Source organism: Panulirus ornatus, chromosome 27 (genome assembly GCF_036320965.1).
Source record: "Panulirus ornatus isolate Po-2019 chromosome 27, ASM3632096v1, whole genome shotgun sequence".
Lineage (NCBI taxonomy): Eukaryota > Metazoa > Arthropoda > Malacostraca > Decapoda > Palinuridae > Panulirus > Panulirus ornatus.
This window is the reverse complement of record NC_092250.1, coordinates 18,092,136-18,113,741: the sequence shown is the minus strand read 5'-3', so window position 1 is coordinate 18,113,741 and position 21,606 is coordinate 18,092,136. Positions and strand designations below refer to the sequence as shown.

At 44.3% G+C, this 21,606-nt stretch overlaps 1 protein-coding gene across 1 annotated transcript in view; it reads right to left on the bottom strand.

Annotated features, from left to right (window-relative positions):
- LOC139757628 (putative neural-cadherin 2) overlaps positions 1–17,277 on the bottom strand; it is a 298,685-nt gene extending 281,408 nt beyond the window's left edge. The window contains 1 exon segment of the mRNA XM_071678287.1: positions 17,154–17,277. The gene's annotated coding sequence lies outside the window, so the exon portion shown is untranslated.
- Between the last annotated feature and the right edge of the window lie 4,329 nt (positions 17,278–21,606).

The following is a 21,606-nucleotide window of genomic DNA, read 5'->3' as shown; positions in this document are numbered from 1 at the left end:
CTCCAACAGCCAGGATCGAACCCGGGACCCCTGCGCCACAGGCGGGAGAGCTACCACTAAGCTATGATCGCCCCTAAATAGAGAAATGACTATTCGATCCTGGCTGTTGGAGGTTGGCATGATATATATATGGCAAGCTGTTCATATCCTACATAACGTCGAACATAGCATATGGTTCTTAAGTTGGGCTAACACAACTAAACACACACAAAGAGTTCATAGAGGAAGTCCAGAGCAGGACAGCGATGATGGTGCAAGAATCAAGATAGCTTACAGGGAAAAGCCCATAAGCCTGAAGTTTTATCATCTTGGAAGAGAGAAGAGTGAGGGGTGACCAGATCACAAAACCTTCAGGTTTTCAAAACAGATCGGCAAAACGGTGAGCAGTGAACAAATCTTCCAGAAATGTTGGGGCGGCAGAGCAACCCCGAGGACATAACACGAAATTAAGCAAGAAACTTGGGGGAAAAATATATTTTTTTTTCATACTATTCGCCATTTCCCGCGTTAGCGAGGTAGCGTTAAGAACAGAGGACTGGGACTTAGACAGAATATCCTCACCTGGCCCCCTTCTCTGTTCCTTCTTTTGGAAAATTAAAAAAAAAAAAGAGAGGGGAGGATTTCCAGCCCCCCCAGTTCACTTCCCTTTTAGTCGTCTTCTACGACACGCAGGGAATACGTGGGAAGTATTCTTTCTCCCCTATCCCCAGGGATACCATATATATATATGAAAAGAAGTACATCTAAATTATAAGAGTGGAAGGATGAGTGGTAGAGAATGAGTGAGGCCATGGGTAAGGCAGACAACACACATACAAACACGAAGTTGTGTGATGGCAGACAATGTTCCAGAGCTGGGGGGTTCCCACGAGATTCAGTTGTCTGCCTGGGATTTCTACCACGTAAATACGACGGTACGACCCTTGAACACGACGGTACGACCCTTGAACACGACGGTGCGACCCTTGAACACGACGGTACGACCCTTGAACACGACGGTGCGACCCTTGAACACGACGGTACGACCCTTGAACACGACGATACAACCCTTGAATACGACGATACGACCCATGAGCACGACGGTACGACCATTGAGCACGCTCCTGAACACGACGGTACGACCCTTGAGCACGACGGTACGACCTTTCGGCATCATGACGCGGCCTTTGGCCTCACCCTTAGTGAAGGGCCGGGCCAACACACTCCGAGGTATTACCTTCCTGTTCAAGGGTCGTACCATCGTACTCGGAGCGTCGTACTGTCATGTTCAAACGTCGTACCGTCGTGCCCCCAAGTTATCAATATTGGCTCCAACTTTACATATGTTTATTGATTACTAAAACATGTTTATCAATTAATAAAACATGTTTATTCATTAATAAAACATGTTTATTCATTAATAAAATGTTTATTCATTAATAAAACATGTTTATTCATTGTGCTGCTGCATTAAGCCTTGCGGTTTACAATGTTCTTTATGGGGTAAATATATTAAAGATTTTGAACGCTATTATAATACTATCACTTACAGTTTTTATTACACCTTGGTCTAAAATGTTAATAAGGAAATATATATTAGTAAACCTGTTCTTGAATAACACTCACACACACACACACACACACACACACACACACACACACACACACTAGCCTAAGTCTGATAGCCATTAACCGACCAGCCCCTAACTCGGGAGATGAACGGCTGAATTGGCTGTGAGCCGACTGCCGAGCCCAGGATTCGGGTCCAAGCGAGCACGTGCATGAATCATGGTCAACTACGAAAAGCCCTACACCACAGAAGGGTGTGTGTGTGTGTGTGTGTGTGTGTGTGTGTGTGTGTGTTCTGCACGTAATTAATATCAAAGGACTTCTATTTAATTATACACCCGGTGTTATTAAAAAAAATCAGGAAGCTAATTTAGTCGGGAATTCAAAATATTCTTGACATCTGAGGCATTCTGGACCAGAGAGCGTACCGCGTCGGGCCAACATCCCCCCCCCCCCCCCTCCCCTTGGACCGGTCCAGCACGCCTCTCACCGGTCCTCCTCCTCCTCAACGCCGGCACGACCGTTCACTTCTCAGACGATCAGGCGACCGGGAGGAGGGCCGGCAGGGCTTGAAGTCGGCTCTTGTGATATCGGCTCACGACATGGGAGGGGGAAGAAGAAGAAGAAGAAAAAGAAGAAGCAGAAGAGGAAGAAGAGGAGGAGGAGGAGGAGCAGTGGTATTAGGAGTAGTAAACAGCGTCTTTATGGTTACTGTCGTTATGGTGCCGACAGTGTTGCCAGTTGGGACAGCAGGAACACAAGTGGCGCGACGCCCGTAATAAAAGCCAGGGGAGCAGTGTTGTTAACGGAGGGTCCAGCAGCAGCTGTACGACATCAACTCAAGCACAGTGATAACACCTACCACCAAGCAAGCAAGCAAGCACTGTGGCTGGTGTGTAGACGTGTAGCAAGCACTGTGGTTGATGTGGGGACCTGCAGGAGGAACTATAGCTGGTGTGGGGACCTGCAGGTGGAACTATAGCTGGTGTGGGGACCTGCAGGAGGAACTATAGCTGGTGTGGGGACCTGCAGGAGGAACTATAGCTGGTGTGGGGACCTGCAGGAGGAGCTATAGTTGGTATGAGGACCTGCAGGAGGAGCTATAGCTGGTGTGGGGACCTGCAGGAGGAGCTATAGTGGGTGTGAGGACCTGCAGGAGGAATTATAGTTGGTATGAGGACCTGCAGGAGGAACTATAGCTGGTGTGAGGACCTGAAGGAGGAGCTATAGTTGGTGTGAGGACCTGCAGGAGGCAGGAACAGACACACAGGACCCTCACAGTGCAGCTCCACCAGTGCCCCCAGAGGTTAGCCCTAAATCTGAACATGATCATCATAATTTGTGCACCTCCCCGGCTGGCGGGCGAGGTGGTCGTTAGCCTGAGTTAACACCCGTGGGGACGCCTCCTTATACACAAGTCAGTACGGGGGAAAAATCGTGATGATATACAATGCTGTAGGTGGCATTCATCACGTGGAATAGACGCAGGCTTCTCAGAATCATTCTTACGATGAGGACTTTACATATCTTCAAGATGGAGATAGGGAGAGGGATCTTTAAACTCAGAAAGCGAAATCAGTAAACTCTGTTATTCGCTGCAGTTTTGAGTACTTTTACTTTCATCCCCCTGACACTGGCAGACACACAGAGTCCCCATGACCTTCACTTAGGTACTTCCCAGCAACACTTGAGACCAGATTACTGTCCTGCTTAACACGATGGACACTTCCCTACGTCTCGTACCATTCCTCGTGGTCCTTGTGTCTCCTGCTCGCACCACCGTTCCTCTCGTTCCTGGTCTCGCTACACATTAAAGGTTCGTCCCTCTCCGTTCCCCCTGCCTCGCTCGCTCCATTATTCACGTCCCCCGCTGCGTTCCTCTGCAGGAGATTTCTCCATGTGGCGTCAGAATTCTTCTCTTTCGAGCATTTTCATTCCCGTTAGGTCAGGAGGTGGTCCCCTCACACGGCAGGGGGGCGATGGATGCACTTGGCCTCAAGCGATCGCACTGCAAAATCGCGTCTGACACGGGCAAGTCTACGTTCTATGAAGATAATACAATAAAAAGAAACGCCAATGGAAAGCGATTTCTGTAACATTCTGATGTACTGATTCCTGGATGTATATAGTTAAAGATGGCGGGATGCCTCACGATAAAACAAAATGATAAAAATCAGAGGAAATGTGGCTTTTGAGTGCGACCTTCCCGCCCCGTATATATCCTCACCAGTTCATTCTGGCGATTCAAGCCGCTCTCTTGCTCCCAGGCGGAGATGCAAGACGGCCTGGCTGCCACACTGCGGGAAGAATGATCTCAACAGAGGTTCAAGAACGGCACAACAGTGATGTAGGGGCTCGGCCACGGGGGAAAAATAAGCAGCGACATGAACGCATTAGCATACTGGTGGCAACACACACACACACACACACACACACACGCGGTATATAAGAACCCTAACGCTGCCGTACACCTTCACAAACTCATCTCCCTCCCGCCAATGCGGAGTTCAGCCTCACCTCGTCTCTTAAGCCAATACAGTACTGACACGTCCGGCGCCCGCACCACGAGCACTGGCCATGCGACCAACGCACCAGAGTCTCGGATACGTCCTGGAACTGCGGGGGGGGGGGGGGGGGGGGGGGGTGTATTATTGTTACCTACCTCAGCCCGCGGTCTCTCCCTAGGCTCTACGAGGTAGAGACCCTTGGTGTAAATCATCCTTGATGTGTGGTACCTCCTGATGACCTCGAGGTTAAACCATCTTCTCTCGCGATTATCAGGTTTGAACCTACTTCACGTTCTCTTTGTACAGTATTTTTTTCTAGTTATAATAACTAAGTTTGGGGGGACAATAATCTACACACGACTCATGATAATTCACCTCCGGTTTAAGGATATTCAGATGTATTTTACGCTGATTTAATGTCGAATTATTCAGTCCAAAATTATGAATAATTCAGGCCTCTTACGGGGTTATTCGAGTTATTTTTCATATCCCAGAACTAATACTTATGGTAAATTAATCTTTTGAGGCACAATTCACGTCCCATTTCTGAAAACTAATCCTACTCTCCGATAATTCACTTTATGCTACAGTAATTCACGTCCCACTTAACGATAATTCATCCAGACCTTACGACAGATTAAGCTCTGAGCTACACATCTACGTTCGCCAGGCGATAATTCGGCAAAACCTTCCGATAATTCAGGCTCACGCTACCATAATTTACGTTGCACTTGCTATGATTCATCGGAGGCTGATGATAATCCAGCCAGCCGTGTTGATCTGCTATGTTGTCCTGTGGCAGCGCTGGGTTAGATGGCCCGGGAAGGCGGAGGAACATTCTAGAAAAAAAAAGTGAATTATAAGTCTGGACTCAAGATGGTGTTTAGTGTTTGTTTACCTTGAGATGTACCGATGGTTGACAACACGGGAGTAAACCGACCGGGAGGAATGGACTCACAGAAAACGAGGGGGGAATGGACCCATAGAAAACGATGAAGAGTGGACCTACAGAAAACGAGGGGGAACGGACCCATGGAAAACGATGAGGAGTGGAACCACAGAAAACGAGGGGGAACGGACCCATAGAAAACGATGAGGAATGGAACCACAGAAAACGAGGGGGAGAAAACCGACAAAAAACGGGGGGAAACGGACCCACAGAAAACGTGGGGAAGAGGACCCACAAAACACGAGGGGGAAGGGACCCACATACATCGAGTGGCAGAGGAGTACAGACGACAACTGCTGGTCAGAGAGATGTAATCTGCCCAGGTCACTCACACGTTGGGTCAGCGTGGACGAGGTGCCCCATCCTCTGTCCTGAGGTCACTCGCGTGGAGGTCAGCCAGCAGAGCCTCACAAGGGGTCCCGGGACAGTCAGGAGAGCATGGCAATGTCCTTCTCTCGCGAATGTGTCTGGCCGGGATGGTGTCATGTGCGGGAGAACCTGTCCAATTGAGGTTTTGTTCTGTGCGACGATGAACAGATGGGGTGAGGGTGGTTCTGTCCACTCTGTAGTCTCACAGGGGTCGGTAATGGGGCTCAAGTCGTGTCCCATGGGTGGGAGTGTTGTCCCGGGGCTGGCGGTTGTGTCCCAGGGCTGATGGAAGTGTCCCAGGACAGCTGGTGCTGTGTCCCAGTTCTGGCGGTGGCGTGTCCCAAGGTTGCATGTTTAAGGTTCTGGATGAAGTGAAGAATGTGTGGAATGAGGATCAGTGTCTGCTTAGGCAATGATGGGTCTGCTTGAAGGTACGTACAGTAGTGCTAACAGCGTGGATGGTTAGTGTCGGCCGTGAGAGGGCTAACAACAGTAAAGGACAACCATGTTGGTAATGAAATACCTGAGAACAACTTGCCGGGTAATGTTTCATTCTACATTTAATATCCCAGACGTTAGGGAGGTATTTACATCAACCATCGTCATAATTACCTCTCGTAGCTCAAGTCCCCATTTCCTTAACCTTCTGCCCCGGACCCCACACACACACGGTATACGTTCCCCACAACTTCCTCCGTTCTGTACGTGTAAACAGTCCCCATCGTGTACACGTCCTAGCCCTGGGGGTCCAGTGAGGGGTAACAAGCCTGGTGACACCTCCGCTCACAACACACGAACTGTAGGCTCGCCCGAACACACACATCCCTTTATACGATCATGGTGTTTTCAGCGGGAGGGCGTCCAGAGCCGGTCTTGCGTACCCCGCTCAACCTGGGGGAAGGAGCCACTCTAATGATGACCAACGAGCCAATTGCAGGTTTGGCCGCTGGTCGAAGGAAGCTGTATAGATCTTGTCTTAGGACGTGGGGGCCGCAGCCGCAGCTGACAGTCCAAGGTGCCGGCCCCAGGCTGCCGCAAGCCCACAGTGCCGACGGTGCTGGCCGCAGCTGGCCGCAGCTTTGCCACGGCAGATGTCGTCCAGGTGTACGACCACTCATGTGTGTGTGTGTCTGTGTGGTCGTGTATAGCGAGAGGGTCTGGTCGTCTCCCTGGTCGGCGGTGATCATGGTGATGACGCCTGATGACGCACCTTATGTAAGAGAACATTACGCACCAGTAGCGTTAGAGAACATTACGCTCGAGTTGTGTTAGAGAACATAACGCACGAGTTGCGTTAGATAACATTACGCACGAGTTGCGTTAGAGAACATTACGCACGAGTTGCGTTAGAGAACATTACGCACGAGTTGCGTTAGAGAACATCACGCACGAGTTGCGTTAGAGAACATTACGCACGAGTGGCGTTAGATAACATTACGCACGAGTTGCGTTAGAGAACATTACGCACGAGATGTGTGTACAACGCCTCCCCTTCCACCATCTCTCTCCCTCTCTTGGATCAGCAGAGAAACTATCCTGATGGTCATGATCAGCTAAGCTGCACTGACTGTGATGGATCAGCTAAGCTGCACTGACTGTGATGATCAGCTAAGCTGCACTGACTGTGATGATCAGCTAAGCTGTACTGACTGTGATGATCAACTAAGCTGCACTGACTGTGATGATCAGCTAAGATGCACTGACTGTGATGATCAACTAAGCTGCACTGACTGTGATGATCAGCTAAGCTGCACTGACTGTGATGATCAGCTAAGATGCACTGACTGTGATGATCAACTAAGCTGCACTGACTGTGATGATCAGCTAAGCTGCACTGACTGTGATGATCAGCTAAGATGCACTGACTGTGATGGATCAGCTAAGCTGTACTGACTGTGATGGATCAGCTAAGCTGCACTGACTGTGATGGATCAGCTAAGCTGTACTGACTGTGATGGATCAGCTAAGATGCACTGACTGTGATGGATCAGCTAAGCTGCACTGACTGTGATGGATCAGCTAAGCTGTACTGACTGTGATGGATCAGCTAAGATGCACTGACTGTGATGGATCAGCTAAGCTGCACTGACTGTGATGGATCAGCTAAGATGCACTGACTGTGATGGATCAGCTAAGCTGCACTGACTGTGAAGGACTGAGGGAATATTTGGCTCTCCTGGGCTACGTAGACTCAAGCCGTCTTATCCCAGTAAAGGTGAGTGTGATCAGGTGGTTGTAACATGATTGTGACGCTTGTTACGAGGGAGACCTTGCAACACTGGTCATGCGAGGAAGAAAAACCCAGGAACTGATATTATTATCGCCCAGTCCGCTTTACTGGTCCAGCACTAGGTTCCGTCACGGTGAGAGAGAGAGAGAGAGAGAGAGAGAGAGAGAGAGAGAGAGAGAGAGAGAGAGAGAGAGAGAGAGAGAGAGAAATCGTAGGCCGCACATCACCTCAACCTTCCCATCGCGTACGGGTCTGGCTTTATGGCGCCTCGCACGACCATCTATAACCATCATCTGTTCGTACATGCCTCCCATACTTCTGATGATGGGCCATACGTCTCTGTTACCCACTCATATATGGTCGTACACACCCATCCACTGGCCATATATATATATATATATATATATATATATATATATATATATATATATATATATATATATATATATATATACATATATATATATATATATCGATGCTGATGGACGTGTGTGACGACACGTCTCACTCCACGGCAACTGGCAGACTTACCCCCCACCACCACCCACCACCCCAGTAAATTAGTTGCTGCCTACCCACCTCCCCCCCCCCCCCAGTAAAGTAACATGCACCCCTAGTAAAGTGTGTGTGTGTGTGTGTGTGTGTCTAGGAAGCACCAGGAATCCCTCACAAATCTCGGGATGGAACCCGACCAGGGAATACTTGGTGGTGTGGCAAGCGTCCTCCACATCTTGACTTAATATCATCTTACAATGACTCAGGGAACCTTTAGGGAATCTCTCTCTCTCTCTCTCTCTCTCTCTCTCTCTCTCTCTCTAGACGCAACTTCGTCATCAACAGCGACAGTTTCCTCCATATAAGCCGGACACAAGGCAACGTTGTAAGAAACTTGTCGAACAGAATGTAAGGAGGGAGGACGGGTCTGCTAGCCTGGCCATGTGACCCATCCCCTATGTTGTCTTGCCTGGCCATGTGACCCATTCCCTGTGTTGTATAGCCTGGCCATGTGTCCCATTCCCTGTGTTGTCTTGCCTGGCCATGTGACCCATTCCCTGTGTTGTATAGCCTGGCCATGTGTCCCATTCCCTGTGTTGTATAGCCTGGCCAGAGATTCTGACAAAACACACTGCATTTTCATTTTCTTCTAACAGTGCTTCCATTTCCATCCCATCAGCAGAGTCAGTGCTGCCTGATATTATCTCGCAAGAACATAACACGTCAAGGACACAGTGGGACAAGGACACAAGCACGAACAGCATGAATCACGGACACGATCACTCAAGAACATGAATCAAGAACACGACCACTCTGAGCCGTTTACTGAAGAACACAATGAACCCCAGAACACAGCCTTGCTCCGTCTGGAACCACGACAGCCTTCCACCATCCTCCTCTGTGGAAGGAACAGACGACATTACCATGACCAAACTTATGGTCCTCAATTTTCCTGAAGTTTGTAGAAATAACCGACCAAACTTTTGTAATTACCAGAGGAAAACCAGTTGTCTCTTGTGTGACAACAAGCAACAGATACACTCCACACAGCGGGGGTCCGTCCGCCATGTACCTCACATTTCAATACCAAAAATATTTTTGGCATTCGTCAATAAAAAGTAACTTTACGATCATCATAATGTGATCGAACCATCACATTGTGTAGGATCCACAGATTATTCTTTTTAAATTTATGATGTCACCTGAATAGGCATGCATCATTCTTCCTCATCACCGGGGGAGTAAGGGGGGGGGAAGGGGGAGCCCAAATGCCCCCCTACCCCCGTTTTTTTTAGGGGGGGGGGATTGGATGGGGGGCTTAAAGGGATGAAAACAAGAATATCAACCCTGGGCCACATAGCATGACGGCTTGGCGACCAACTCAGTGGTCTTGACTTCTCTGTAATCATTCCAGGGTTCGATACTCTCCCCTCCTTATTCCTGATCATTTCCATTCGCGAGGCAGATGTGGCAGTAACTGCTGGGGCAAACCTGGAAGACGTCCATCTTGGGGGATATAATATAAATTCTTATAAACAAAATTATTACTAGAATCTCGACTCTCATAAAGTTATTAAAGTAATATAAATTCTTACAAACAAAATTATAACTAGAATCTCGACTCTCATAAAGAGTTATCTTTCACTACTAGATGGAACCTTACATCACTCAGACACGTCTGTATCATCATCTTCCACAAGATGCCACAAACCACATGTGCGAAAAGTCAGCTTTGGTGAGGCTGTGTCACTGGTAGTACAGCAAGTCAAAGTACTTTTCACTCAACGGGAATCCATCATTTCCCTGCTACTGGAAGTAGCGCAGCCTTAGAAGTGCAGAAGCTCCAGGAAAGAGGTCCTTGGTAACATTAGGGCTATTTCTTAGGAAGCGCTCCTGGGGTGGCGACGAGAATGAATAAGGGCAGACAGTATGAATTATGTACATGTGTATATATGTACATGTCTCTGTGTGTATATATATGTATACGTTGAGATGTATAGGTATCTATATGTGCGATTGTGGACGTGTATGTATATACATGTGTATGTGGGAGGGTTGGGCCATTCTTTCTTGTTTCCTTGCGCTACCTCGCTAACGCGGGAGACAGCGACAAAGTATAATAAATAAATAATATATATATATATATATATATATATATATATATATATATATATATATATATATATATATATATTTTTTTTTTTTTTTTTTTATACTTTGTCGCTGTCTCCCGCGTTTGCGAGGTAGCGCAAGGAAACAGACGAAAGAAATGGCCCAACCCCCCCCCCCCCCATACACATGTATATACATACGTCCACACACGCAAATATACATACCTACACAGCTTTCCATGGTTTACCCCAGACGCTTCACATGCCTTGCTTCAATCCACTGACAGCACGTCAACCCCGGTATACCACATCGCTCCAATTCACTCTATTCCTTGCCCTCCTTTCACCCTCCTGCATGTTCAGGCCCCGATCACACAAAATCTTTTTCACTCCATCTTTCCACCTCCAATTTGGTCTCCCTCTTCTCCTTGTTCCCTCCACCTCCGACACATATATCCTCTTGGTCAATCTTTCCTCACTCATCCTCTCCATGTGCCCAAACCACTTCAAAACACCCTCTTCTGCTCTCTCAACCACGCTCTTTTTATTTCCACACATCTCTCTTACCCTTACGTTACTCACTCGATCAAACCACCTCACACCACACATTGTCCTCAAACATCTCATTTCCAGCACATCCATCCTCCTGCGCACAACTCTATCCATAGCCCACGCCTCGCAACCATACAACATTGTTGGAACCACTATTCCTTCAAACATACCCATTTTTGCTTTCCGAGATAATGTTCTCGACTTCCACACATTCTTCAAGGCCCCCAGGATTTTCGCCCCCTCCCCCACCCTATGATCCACTTCCGCTTCCATGGTTCCATCCGCTGCCAGATCCACTCCCAGATATCTAAAACACTTCACTTCCTCCAGTTTTTCTCCATTCAAACTCACCTCCCAATTGACTTGACCCTCAACCCTACAGTACCTAATAACCTTGCTCTTATTCACATTTACTCTTAACTTTCTTCTTCCACACACTTTTCCAAACTCAGTCACCAGCTTCTGCAGTTTCTCACATGAATCAGCCACCAGCGCTGTATCATCAGCGAACAACAACTGACTCACTTCCCAAGCTCTCTCATCCCCAACAGACTTCATACTTGCCCCTCTTTCCAAAACTCTTGCATTTACCTCCCTAACAACCCCATCCATAAACAAATTAAACAACCATGGAGACATCACACACCCCTGCCGCAAACCTACATTCACTGAGAACCAATCACTTTCCTCTCTTCCTACACGTACACATGCCTTACATCCTCGATAAAAAGCTGGGGTTAACAAGAGAGGCGCTAGGGATAATGTCATTATGGTTGGCTCTCATCGTATTAAGAGAGGCTTTCCGATGATCACAGCATTACCCACAATGGTCCATAAAGGAACAATAAGGCCAGACCATCTGAACCTTAAGTGCATCTTAACACTAACTGAACATTTGGACAAAGACGATGCCATGTTTACTGTCCCCTGAGGTGGTTGGCAGCCTATGGTACAGAGGGCGTCCTCCAGATACCGTCTACATTCCAAGTCCAGGAACTTCTTACACCGCCTGATGGTGCAATGTTCTCATGATGAGCACACTGCAATGTTACTGCAATGTTCTCACGCTGAATATGACCCAGACACTAATGTTGAGCCAATATTTTCATGCTGAACATGACCCAAATATAACGAATAATGTTCGTGCAATATTCTCATGATCATCGTGACCCAAACATGACATTTGCTGACCTCATAACCTGCAATAAACGAGTCATGTGTGGAGGTCAATACGGACTCTTAACAAACCTCTCTGAATGGGTCGCTGGTCATTAATGACCTAAGTACGTAGGTCAATAAACAGCAATTACCCCCCTATAACTCTCTGATTATCACAGAGTATAATCAGTCATAATACAACTTTGTAACCCGACATCCACTTCCAGCACGATGAACAGCACCTGTGATGATACTGTATACGAAATATAAAACTAGGAAAATACAGCAAGGTAATGGCTACTGTTTCTTGTATCTTTTTTCCAAAATTCGAAAATAATATTATCAGAGAGTCTAACTGCTCTACATTAACCTAACTCAAAATGTAGAACCAAAAACAGACAAGCCTTCACTATTTAATATGCAGAGACACACACAACAACCTTTCCTAGTTACTCAAAGACATAATAACATAATCATATCAGTCGATATAAACAATTAACATCTTGGATCTTTATCCAGTGTGATCAATACCACCAGTCGTGAGATTTCACACAAAAGATAAATCTTTTACAAAACAGCCAAAAAGGTTTCTTTTTTTTTGGGGGGGGGAGGGCTAGAGTTCCAAAATTACATGACTGAGGGGTTAATTACTTTTGTTTTAAACCAGATCTCTTAAAAGTCAGTATCTAGGATCGAGAAGTTTGTTACATAAGTACCATATTTCAATACCTCTCCTATCACAAGCCTTTACATAACACGACTGATCACACGTAATATATTACCGAAGTTAGACTTGTGGTATTTAGTCAGCTAAATGAAAAGTATCCAGGATAATAAAAAAAAAATAATCTGGCCGAAAATGTTGGCAAATGACCATTCAAAAGAAATAATAACGTGAAGAACAGCAGTGTGGTAATGCTTACACAAGGTTCAAGGGAACGCAACGTCTAATCAAACATTTTAACTTCGTACTTACTCGAAATCTGATGACAGCCAAGTGGTGATTGAGGGAGAGTCGAGCTATATTCACGTATAGAACTGACGACTTGGGTCTTGTGTGGAAGGGGGAAGTACTTTTTTTAAAGTTCTTCCTGAAATAAAACAAATGCCAAGTTGATAGTTTAAACCCAAGTAGCCATTATATGTTCTCTGTCAACAACACTTGAGTTAATACATCAGAACATGAGACGTAAGTAATGTGAACTACATAAACGGCTTAAGGAAATGCAAATTGTTATTTTGCTTTGAACCACATGGAAATCTTTTGATGAACTGTACGTATAGATCTTAATCACTTATGCCCACTTGGTATAAAAAAAATATATCAAATGCATAACTACATAACCATATATACAAACTAATGAGAATGAAACTCCTCACTCTGGCCACAAGAAACACTACCTGTCATCTAACATTTTTGCCAGCTGTCTCCCTGACGGAGAGGGAGGTTTCAAGGTGTAAGGTAATCCTAGCATTGCCGCACTACCATTGCTCCAGCACAGACCAGCCTGCGTCACACCAGCCACCATAGCACTGGACAACACGACGGCCGCCACACCAACCACTTTGGAGGTGATCGCCGTGCACACAGCCTGTAGGGGAGGGAAGGTTGGCATGCAATGACCTTCATGAAGACAATATCACTCACCATCGCACGTTACACCTGAACTCAATGTTATCAGACATTTCATGATTCGCCTTACAAAAAGTAACATTTGCATGGAAATGCTATTATCACAGTTGTCTATCCTTACAGAGAGATAATGTATTTCAGTATATCCAAACTTTCATTCATCGGTACATCACACAACACATGAAAAAAAAAAAAGACAACAGAAATCATGATCATTTTTGACATGTGAGGAACCACCAAAGTGTTGTTTGAGAGAACTATATACTAACGTATTTTCAAGTAAATGATGGAAGTACCTTTTTAACGTCATAAAAAAGAAGTTATCGGATATGAGTCTGTATAAACAGATGACACAGCTGACATAAATATAATTAATGGAATCCACTGTTTCATAGCCGGTAGTTCGAACTGGCAACTTCATATGGCATCCATCGTTTTATGTGAAGGAAAGATGAATACTGATCGTTCCTCGCAATATTTTTCCTTGCTTGAATGAGTACTAAATTAATCATGTTTTACATACCACAATAACTGCTACCGTGGCAGACCATGTGACAGTGCTGACAACTGGCAATCATCAGCCCCAAGCACCATACTGAGCTGGGTATAACTTACCGTACGAGATCACAACATGCTACTTCGAACACTAAATAAATAGTACAGCCTTCAAGATTCAAGATCAGACAAATGCATAATCTAACAGCTGATGAGCCGTTATCGTCCAGCCACATCCAATGACAAAAAAAAAAAAAAAATCTTACCTTTCGGTGATCAGGATAATTCTAAAACCACATACACTCTCACCATGAACGTGGCCTTTGTGGCATGCCCCACCCAACTGTCTTGTCGTTGAGTACATCCAGTAAACTATACCCACAAATGAATAATAGTCAACTTGTAAAGACACAGGTGCTAACGGATGAAGATGCACCTCGACGGAGTGAACATTTTCACGGAAATTGACGGATCAACATCATCCGTGACACCTCCCAGGATACTGCTCAAGATACGTGCAGTGTGCAGGAACTTAATCGAAAAAATCCATCTCCTCCAAGAGGCAGCAACAAAGACATGATGTAAGAATTTACACTGTTGAATTGGCACTTCATGGGCGCCATATTCGTTTTTCGTAAAGTGAACATCCAAAGGTATAAAAAAGTATTTAAAACTTTTTATAATGTAAAATAATATGCTAATGATGTAGGCATATGGTTCCTCTTTCAGTTTGTTACAAGTTAAAACAAAAGTAGGAGTTATTTTACGTATAAACAAAGAAAATGCGTCTTCCCCGTTTCTTTAGTCAGTAACTATTCTATATCTTCGTAATCTCCCGAACTACCCAATATATTAAAAAAAAAAAAAAACTCGTCTATTATGCCATTAAAGTAAGTAGTAATGTTCCACATAAACTCTAGGTCACAGTCCATGCATATGTAAAGGTTCAGTGCACTTAAATGATGAAATTTACACTTGATTCAAGAAAACTTTTGATTAATTACTAAAGTCCCTCACAAAGTGAAACAAGTTAGCCATAAACCAGGGTATTTTGATGTAGAGTGGAAAGATGAACTAAATTCATGTCCTCCATGACATCAAGAACTACGTTCAGTCTTGATGTCAAGAAACATATTATTACCCCCATGGTTACATAAGCCATATACATCGTGAGAGTGTGTGTGATATTAAAATCGTCATCTATACCTCCAAACAGTGTTAACAATATTTCTGTTTGTTTAAGCTTGACGTTCACGGCTTTAACGACCAAGGCAGTTGATAGACTTAAGGACCAAGACAACGATCAATTAACTGCGACACTACACGCCATACACGCAGTAAGAATGTACGTCAGTAAAATATGCCTGAGCATTGAAAGGTCTTCAAGATTTTCGATTGATGGTTATAACCTGACGATGACAGCCGTGATGACCTGGCAATCGATAGGCCTACAGCCCAAAACTAATCCACTAATTATGGCAAGAGTCATGTGTGCACAGACCGTGTATGGTCATAAAACACACGAAGATGTTCAAGAATTGTAGTTTAAGAGATGACGTTGGCTACTTTAATAGCCCCAGCAGTGCTAGGCTTATATATGAAGTAACAAACCTAATTGCGACAAAGAGCCATATCCAGTATGAGCATACATGGTCTTATATTAAACACCTGAAGATGTTAAAGACTGATAGGTAGTCATGACTGGACGATGACTGCCTTAATCAATGATAAGCCTACAGCCCAAATAACCAACCGCAACGTGATAAAGGCACGATGCTTGAAAGTTTTCGGGGTCCTACGAGGGATAAGAAAATATTTTCAAATCATGAAACACTAGACCAGATCTACATGTCAATATGTTTTGCCGCAGGTAGGTTAAACGATTGAAACTTGTCTGGACACCAATTACCGATTACCCTCACCCAGGGGCCTGTGTCTAAAGTTGAAGAAACATCGGTACGGTTACCTTAGAGAGTTCAAATATAGTATATACCAGCGACTTGTAATGAGTTTTATTCACGTACCACACCAGTCTGTGCCAAAAACCTTTTCCTATCGTATATGCCTCACCTCTTAACAAACGTTCATTACGATCACTACTGGATGTGGCTCTCCCTCACGCTAGCTCAACACACCAGGTTCTGCCCGACACTCCCGAACATTACTTCAGCACACCACTGCTACTAATGCGTTGTGACACTCCTTCAAACTAGTTAGCGCATCAGTGCTACATGTGACGTTCCCTTACACTAATTAAGCACATGATCCATCTAACTCGATGTTATTATTTTAATATGGCGACAGAGCTGTCCCATACATACAAGAGTGCCCACCTGTGCCAATATGTCCACATGGGCTTATCTACGTGTTCAATTTCAAATATAAATGACTAAGAGGATAATCTGTTTCTAAGCTGTGTCCCCACTGATGATTTATAAGAAAATAAACTCTATGGCAGCAGACTTTCGAACTGTAATTACCCACCAGATGATATTACTAATATGATAGAATTTTCTTTACAGACCAATGCAATTTCCATTTAAGTCCTTCTGGTTGATTCAAACATTTCCCATAACTTGTAATTGGTAAAGGCAGCGTCATACTTTCCTTTTATGTTAATTTTTGACGACACAGGTTTTCCCGTATATGCAGCAATTTCGAGACTCATCTAGCAATACGAAATGATTCGTCTTGATTCCGAAGGTTTTCATCAATTTTCGTAGTCAAAACCTACACTCGTGTGTACAAACTTTCCCTTACATAAAATATGCAATACTTCAAACTATTTAATGGTATACTAAGGGTGCAGTTTCATTAAATATTTAGCAAATTCTTGTCAAAATTTATCATATTGTCCTTGATAAACACAATCCGTTTTGTTTAATGTGGGTTCATGTGTGCAGCAGATATAATGTCATGACATTTGAAACATTCGTACCACTGTGGGTACCCCAAGCCAAAAAAAAAATGGTTTCCATTATTGTTCATGAGACATTTGAGATCTTGTGAACGCAACATGGTCAATGAACAGGAAGAATATGCGTTCAATGACACACGCTCAGAGTTCTCTGAACTATTTCTCGTTACATTTGTGGTAAATACTTACGGTTTCTGTTCGGGCACACCATAAATGCACCCAATGATGATTTTTAGCACGCTTGGCCTGTCAATCATGTCCACTAGACAAAAGTAAAGACAACCACAACTTCCACAGCACAGCGTCATCTTGGTTGTTTATGCTGACAATGAAAAGACTGGCCGTTTGGTTCTACTCCTGAGTGTGACGGAGCAAGTAAAAAAGATGAAGCAGGAAATCAAAGATTAGATCCAATAACTGCTAGTGTGGCGCCGTCTTTAATAAGACTTTATAAGTCAAGCAGGACAGATTTTCCTTACTTGCGCAGGTCAGCATCCTTGCCAACCATTGCTAGTTGGGATCTATTCCCTAGATAAAGATTTGTGATCCTGAGAAGGAAACAGTCTATAGTGTTCTCCTATTGGGTTACGCAACGTACTTTATTGCCATGCCTTATCTTTTGCAGTATATGGAGCGCGCATTGAATCTCAAGATAACATGCCCATTTTCAACATGTGTGGATGTTGCCAAGTGTCAGCGAGCGGTAACCAAGGCTATATAAAGATTTGCCACTGTTTTACTTTGATACGAAAAACAATATGGTGAAAAATGTTTTAACATTAATCTAAACATCAATCTAAATGACAAGCACTATCATGACCCGGAACAGCTGCCGCCAATGCGAACTATTGCACCAAATTTATATCACAAAGTATCCTGTAGATTCGTAAAATATTCACTTCTGTTGGTAAAGCCATACAAGTATAAGGTAGGGTAGATTATATTATACAGAACTACCAAGAGGAAAATTAGTCCCATCTGGACAATAGAGTCATATGCAATGCAAATCCTTCTATCCACAAACAGGCCCTAGATACCTTTCCATGATATACACTACCCGCTTCTCATGCCCTAGTTCAATCAATGGACAGAGTGTAGAACCCAGTATACCACATCATTGCAATTCACTCTGTCCCATGCACACCTTTCATCCTCCTGTGAGTTCAGGCCCCATTATCCAAAACATTTTCATCCTTCCATCTCCAATAATGTCTCCTGCTTCTCCTTGTCCTCAGCACATGAAAACCCCCTACCCCCGCATGTGCGCGAGGTAGCGCTAAGAAAAGACAACAAAGGCCACATTCGTTCACACTCACTAGCTGTCATGTATAATGCACCGAAACCACACCTCCCTTTCCACTTCCAGGCCTCACAAAACTTCCCATGGTTTACCCCAGACGCTTCACATGCCCTGGTTCAATCCATTGACAGCACGTCGACCCCGGTATACCACATCGTTCCAATTCACTCTATTCCTTGCACGCCTTTCACCCTTCTGCATGTTCAGGCCCTGATCACTCAAAATCTTCTTCACTCCATCTTTCCACCTCCAATTTGGTCTCCCACTTCTCGTTCCCTACTCGTTCCCTACACCTCTGACACATATATCCTCTTGGTCAATCTTTCCTCACTCATTCTCTCCATGTGACCAAACCATTTCAAAACACCCTCTTCTGCTCTCTCAACCACACTCTTTTTATTACCACACATCTCTCTTACCCTTTCATTACTTACTCGATCAAACCACCTCACACCACATATTGCCCTCAAACATCTCATTTCCAGCACATCCACCTTCCTCCACACAACTCTACCTATAGCCCACGCCTTGCAACCATATAACATTGTTTGAACCACTATTCCTTCAAATATACCCATTTTTGCTTTCCGAAATAACATTCTCGCCTTTCACACATTTTTCAACGCTCCCAGAACTTTCGCCCCCTCCCCCACCCTATGACTCACTTCCACTCCCATGGTTCCATCCGCTGCCAAATCCACTCCCAGATATCTAAAACACTTCACTTCCTCCAGTTTCTCTCCATTCAAACCTACCTCCCAACTGACTTGTCCCTCAACCCTACTGTACCTAATAACCTTGCTCTTATTCACATTTACCCTCAGCTTTCTTCTTTCACATACTTTACCAAATTCAGTCACCAGCTTCTGCAGTTTCTCACCCGAATCAGCCACCAGCGCTGTATCATCAGCGAACAACTGACTCACTTCCCAAACTCTCCCATCCACAACAGACTGCATACTTGCCCCTCTTTCCAAAACTCTTGCATTCACCTCCCTAACAATGCCATCCATAAACAAATTAAACAACCATGGAGACATCACACACCCCTGCCACAAACCAACATTCACAGAGAACCAATCACTTTCCTCTCTTCCTACTTGCACACATGCCTTACATCCTCGATCAAAACTTTTCACTGCTTCTAACAACTTGCCTCCCACACCATATATTCTTAATACCTTCCACAGAGCATCTCTATCAACTCTATCATATGCCTTCTCCAGATCCATAAATCCTACATACAAATCCAATTGCTTTTCTAAGTATTTCTCACGTACATTCTTCAAAGCAAACACCTAATCCACACATCCTCTACCAATTCTGAAACCACAATGCTCTTCCCCAATCTGATGCTCTGTACATGCCTTCACCCTCTAATCAATACCCTCCCATATAATTTCCCAGGAATGCTCAACAAACTTATACCTCTGTAATTTGAGCACTCACTGTTATCCCCTTTGCCTTTGTACAGTGGCACTATGCAAGCATTCCGCCAATCCTCAGGCACCTCACCATGAGTCATACATACATTAAATAACCTTACCAACCAGTCAACAATACAGTCACCCTTTTTTAATAAATTCCACTGCAATACCATCCAAACCCGCTGCCTTGCCGGCTTTCATCTTCCGCAAAGCTTTTACTACCTCTTCTCTGTTTACCAAATCATTCTCCCTAGCCCTTTCACTTTGTACACCACCTCGACCGAAACACCCTATATCTGCCACTCTATCATCAAACACATTCAACAAACCTTCAAAATACTCACTCCATCTCCTTCTCACATCAACACTACCTGTTATCACCTCCCCATTAGCCCCCTTCACTGATGTTCCCATTTGTTCCCTTGTCTTACGCACTTTATTTACCTCCTTGCAAAACATCTTTTTATTCTCCCTAAAATTTAATGATACTCTCTCACCCCAACTCTTATTTACCCTCTTTTTCACCTCTTGCACCTTTCTCTTGACCTCCTGCCTCTTTCTTTTATACATCTCCCAGTCATTTGCATTATTTCCCTGCACAAATCATCCAAATGCCTCTCTTCTCTTTCACTAATAATCTTACTTCTTCATCCCACCACTCACTACCCTTTCTACTCTGCCCACCTCCCATGCTTCTCATGCCAAAGCATCTTTTGCACAAGCCATCACTGCTTCCCTAAATACATCCCATTCCTCCCCACTCCCCTTACGTCCTTTGTTCTCACCTTTTGGCAATGCCAAAGATCTTGGTGAGACGAGATACTAAATTTATTTACTGTGTTGTGAGGATATTAAAAGGAAGGTGTGGAATAAAAAAAAAAAGCACTACATGTACAGCAAACCCAGTACTGCACTGATCTGGGCATAAGGAAAGGGTGGAAGAAAGAAGGACAACTACAAGTATACAGGAAAAAGGAAGGAACACGCCAAGAAAGAAGTGGGTGTGCAGACTATGTGGATGATGATGTAAGAACTGAAGAGTATTTGAAGCTATAAATGAGCAGGAATGTAAGATTAACCATGGGCCACTATGATGGATAGCAGCAAATGCATTTCGGATGCAGTTAGACCACAGAATAGGTAACAAGGAAATGATGACGTACAGTCAGCCGGAAAAGTATCATTACGGCTGGGTACGATGGATATCAGAGTGAGCACTATGGGTCTGGTCACTTTTGAAGGGTTCGTAAATCTGTTTCGATGTGCCTGGCCTAATAATCAACAACATTAGAAGTTCCATCATGTTATTTCTTTACTGTTCATACCTATTCTTACAAACATACATAAGTCATGCCTCAAGTGGATCATTTTTCATAAGACTTAGTAATTTACAAGTGGCATTATATGGTTTCAGATCTGTCTTATGTGATGCACTTGCTGTCAACCCACAGGCATCAGCAGTGCCAGTTTATATATTCATTTCCTCTTTTAATTGTTTTTGGAATGGGTCACTCAGACATCTTTGGTCACCTAATGAAGTTCCAGGTGTCCCCTAACATCTATTATCGGGGCAAGGTGAAAACAAATAATCACATCATGTGACTGTTTCCCATATGACCTACCTGACAAGAATCATCCTTACAAATTAGCATGTGGAGGTGCTGGACAACGCCACATGCACAATTTAGTATTATGAGATGACATGAATACCATGTTTTATTATGAATTAAAATCACAATGACACCATATGAATTACCTATTATACAAATAAGCATAGATGTATCTGTGTATCACTGCCAATCCACATTTACCCATATAAGGCATCCATAGGGATACCAGCATGACACAAGAGTCACAACCTTTGTTCAGTTTCTTTCATCTGTTGTGTCATCAAGTGTGATACCAAAAGTGTAAC